Consider the following 5,517-nt stretch of genomic DNA (forward strand, 5'->3'; position numbering starts at 1 on the left):
AAATCAGATTCACAATATCGATAATCTACACTGATCTAGTGAGTTCAATAAACTCATAAAACGGCAATTTTTGGCAATATTGTCAATTCTGACTAATCAATCACGTCTTCATATCGCTCAGATCAACTGCTATATATCATCTGCAATTATAGTATGCCCCCAAACAATATAAGCTGTCTCAAATACTGTTTTAGAACAATAACAATACTCAAGCAGATACAAGACAACAATCGTATAAGATAATCTGCCAACTCAGACCAAAATAAAATTTATGACATTTCTGACATTTCTGATATTTCTGATCTTTCTGATATCTGTATCATTCTCATTCACTGATCATAATCTCAACTGTGTCAAAATCAATCGGTATACTAATTTCAGATATCGCATACTCTGAATACAATCTGTTTCAAGCAGGATTCATATCTGAATAATTTCTGTATACAATAATCACAGTTCTCAGAGTATTCAATTCAATCTTCAGTTATTCAATTCAATCAATCAGATGCTGCGAATATATCAAAATATCATAGATACAACGAGCATGAAATCATCAGAATATCTCTGAACATACTGAAATATGCAAAAGAGAAACACTAAATCAGATGTAACTCCTGGTCGGTACTCTTCTACTGATCCTTTCAATTCTTTCAATTCATTCAGTGTCATTCTGTACATTCAATATCATTCTGTACTGAATTCTAAACAACAAACAATACCTGATATCGATTCAATTCTGAAATCTATCTTTCTGATACAAGGCAAATATGAAATCTTATCTGGGCAACCATCAGCCAACTCGTACATCACTGGCAAATCTGCCACTGCTAGGCTCGATTTCAGTATATCTACTGAATACATAAGGATACCATCTGTTCCTTTCTATATCAATCGAGTCATAGACAATACAGATATCAAAGGAATTCTAAATTTAGAATCCTTACCGTGAAATCTCTACTCATCAGCCATATCTGGTCTGAATCTTATACTTTCCTGAAAGAAATCTACAATAATTCTGTACTTGTTCAGCATATTAATATCAATGATGCGGTCAAATATGAAAACACAAGTACAACATAATCTAACTCAATCTCGTTCTTCTTTTACCGTAGTATAAAATATTTCACAGAAATCTCTGATATTAACATCTCCCCCAAAAGGTAAGGATATCAATACTACAGTATAAACAGACCCAACAAATACAGCATATCTCAATGCAACTCAGTCAAAAATAATCGTAGGGAATGCATTAGTATATATCAATACATATGCAATATAATCATAAAAGAACAATACCTGCCACTATATCATCAATTGTCTCTTGGGTCTGTTCCTCGGTCACTACCACCAGATGGTCCCGATCCCTGAAATCTTCGGGAATCTCTCTGTGGACAAACTCTAGCAAAGTGTCCCCGCTGTTTGCAGCTATTGCAAATACCAGTCACTCCCTGGCATTGCTCTGAAGGATGTCTCCCTCCGCAAGTCCTACAATACACTCCAATATAACTCGGACTAGAACTACTGGAGCTAGATGAACCGCTCAGTCCGTTCCCTAACTTCTTCAACTGTTTCTTTCGAGCTTTCAGCAAATCTTGCTTTCCACTCGTACTGTCCTTTATCAAATCTGAGAGGGAGTTGCTGTGTCGGGAGTTGAATCACATCTAACCTTTCTCGTTGTCGAATCAAACTCACCTCAGCTCTCTTTGCCCTACTCAAAGTATAATCAAAATGGTAGGGTTGCTGCATATTTATCAATGCACCTATCTCTGAATTCAATCCTTTGATGAACTGCTCCGCTACAGCTTCATCATTCCCAGCTATCTGAGGAACAAAACGCAGTAGAGTAGAGAATTTAGCAACATATTCTTCAATATTCAGTTGGCCTTGTCTCAAATTCTCAAATTATGCTCTTTTGTCCTCCCGGTACGAAACTGAGAAAAATATTCGATAGAATTCAGCTTTGAAGACTTCCCACGTGATCACCGTACCTCTCTGTTCTAACATTCTTTTACTTGTAATCCACCAACTCCTAGCGGCTTCTCGTAACTGGTGAGGCACCATTTTAACTCTCTGTTCATCTGTACAATCAAGTAAATCAAACAGTATTTCTATGTCATCAAACCAGTTCTCACAATCTTCAGACGTCTCGATACCACTCAGAATCGGCGGCTGCAATAACTGCAACTCTTTCAACTTTGTTTCCATCTGAGTCTCTGATACATCTATCTGTTCAGTCGAAGTACTACCCCTTTCTGGAATTCTCCGTTGAGGTATATCTGCTTATCAAAACATTAGTACCCAAATACTACAAATCTGTTCCAATCTTTCCCGGATCATCTTACTGCTGATCATGAATCAGATCTGATTCATACTCAATAATACATAATACCAATTAAATCACATAATCAGGTAACATGTATTTTAAAGCAGTAAAACATAGTGTCATACTAGCATACACAATGTAAGCCAACATATAATAAATCCCATGCTAGCAATCACATGCAAGGAAAGAAAACTCAATCTACCCCACTCATTCTCTTCTATCTCAGTCTAAAGGATCTATCGCTCTGATACCACCTGTTGTGGGGACCCGGACGCTAATCATCATCTTAATCATCTTTGGTATTTAATTATGAATTAAGATAAACACGGTCTAAAATTTTTTTTTCTTTAAAATGCGGAAGGTAATGGAATCAATCTATTATACAAACCAGTATAATAATACAAATCTTGTACAATATGCTTCTAGTTGAAACTAGTCTAAGGTTTAACTACTAAATTTCAAGTATTAAACCAATTCTACAATAAATCCGGAGTTACCACTCTAAACTCGTCTTCTCTCATCATCTTCTTGACCCCGATCTTGTCCCACCTGTTGTCATACACAAATACAAAACAAGACAACAGCCGGATGCTCCGGTGAGAATAAATCCCAGTATAAAATATGGTAGACATGCATGTACACAATATAAATTATAAAGCATAATATCATGCATAAAATCAATAACAATAGATTTTATAGTCTATGAAAACAAATCAAAATAAGCATGCATAACAATGGGTTCCATAGTCTATGAAACCAATCTATCTAAACATGCAACTCAATTCAAATCATGTCTTGACTCGACTCGACTCTAACTCTAGGGATCCCGGTGTGAATAAGACGTCAATGGCTGTCACCTACCCTCCCAATCGGGGTGACTGTACGTCTTATTCCTAGACTTCGGCCATATCTGTATCGAATGTCTACAATCGGATTGAAACTGGTCCGAAGCGTCGATACCACCGAACATCTAGTTTGGCTGGTCTGCCAAGGACTCTCCTATCTCAAATGCTTGAATATAGATCTATAAACAAAGCATTATCAAAGCAAGAGAATTGAATATAATTCTATAAACAATTCAAATCATATCAAAAGATAAACAATAATTCTAGTATGTGATTTTGTTGGGAAACTCAAATTGAATCTCATTTGAGTTGTGTCTTCCCCAAACAAAACATGAATTATACCTTTGTCTTCGCGGTCTGACGAATTCGAAGTCTCGAAGTCAAATCTATCCATATCAATCTGATAATGACAATCGAATGGTATAATATCAATAAACAACTCAATTCAATACTGAATCTGATTAATCTGGATCTAATTCAAATCAACGGTTTAACGAAACAATCTGAATATTCTCGTCAATACAACCTCACCAGATATTAATTACAAATCATAACCCATACCTGATATAATCCATAATCAATTCATAATCCAAATCTGTCCCATTTTCAATCAATATAATCAGAAATTCATAACAATTCCATAATCAGCTTGTTCTTCGATCTGACTTCGATTCTACGATGTCTAGTATTCCCAGAACACATAATAATGGTCAAATAATAATTAAATAACAATTTCTCCCATATCATAATTTTGAATCAAGATAAAACTTAATAAAACTTACGTCCTTGTGTCTCTTGACGAGAGAATCACAGAAATGTATTCGGATCAAAATTATGATGGCCGGATCTTGCACAACCGAATTTTTAAGAAAAAATGGAGCTTGAGGAAATTTTCATGGCTTGCTCTCGGTTTTTTGCTGGAGAAATCTGAAGGCATGAAGAATTATATATATCCAAGTTGCATGGTGAAGACAAGTGTCCCACTTAAGTGCTAATTGCACTTTAGTCCCTCGACTTTTCACTATTTGCAAATCGGCCCCTATTCAATCTTTTCGATTCAATTTCAATCCTAAATAAGTTCAAACATCTTGGAATATAATTCAACACTCCTTAATTATCTAATTCAATAATCTCGGTTTAAAATAATATCATTTCTATAATCTCGGACCTTACATCCAACTTCTAAACACCATCAACATATAATATCACAAGTACGAGATATTGAGTTTTTAAATGTACCATGTTATTCATATTTGGACGATTCATGGTTTGCATCCGTCATTAGGCTACCCATTATCCTCTTCTCCATGCTCGAACTCCATGTGGATGCTAACGACTCCTTATGCACGTCACGTTCACCTCTTCTGCCTACTTCTCTATCATAGTGATTAGGAACAAATCGCTTCTTCATCACCATTTTCATCTCATCCCACGTTCCTATAGGGTCCTCATTGTATCTCCTTATATCCCGTCCTAACTTAACCCACCAATTAATAGCATAGTCGGTAAACTCGCTACAAGCTCGTCTTATTTTTATTGCTCCGTATAAACCTGACTCTAGAAGATACACTTCATGATCTCCTCTCACTCAAGATACGGCTTTGGATGGCCTCCCCCATTGAAAAATGGAACTTTCATCTTTGTGTCACTTAGCCTATACCATTCCTGGATTCTATACCCCACTAGTTTTTGTCACATCGCCTATCATCATCACGATCTAAATGCAATGCTCTATTTACATAAAATCCTCTACCTCGCCTATTCTCATCAATCTGCCTTTCATACGTCTCCTCCTCTTCGCACTGCCTATGCTTTCCATGTAGAGACTTAAACTCATTCGCCTATACTTTATCCAACTCTCTTAACATTGTTTGAGATTGGCGATCGTCACACATTTTACCTGCAAAAAAGGTTAGTTGAAAACAATAAAGAATAACTTGTCATTTGATAAGTTTGATATGAGAAACACACAAAAGTGTATACAAAACCAAGATTTAAATTTGAGAGAAAAACTCACAAAATATATTAAAACTCAATATGTTATATCGTTATTATGTTTTACAATGTGTTTATATCAAGAACAACAAAATCGTAATCTAGGGTTTCCATAACTAAAATCTACATCGTGGCGCGCGGGCTTCTGTTTTCGACCAACAGAGGGTCAGTGTCCAGGCACACGGTTGCACCACTTCTAGCGCGAGTGCGCGCCGGGTTCTGCACTATGCACGCGGCTACGAGTTCTCTTGCACGGGTGCGGGCCAGCTACTATCCTCTCGGGCCATTTTGCACTCCCATGCTTGGTTGTTCAACACTCCTTCATTATATTTTTCTTTGAGATCCTTCAATTGC

This window comes from Primulina eburnea, chromosome 3 (genome assembly GCF_022965805.1).
Source record: "Primulina eburnea isolate SZY01 chromosome 3, ASM2296580v1, whole genome shotgun sequence".
In the NCBI taxonomy this organism is placed as follows: domain Eukaryota; kingdom Viridiplantae; phylum Streptophyta; class Magnoliopsida; order Lamiales; family Gesneriaceae; genus Primulina; species Primulina eburnea.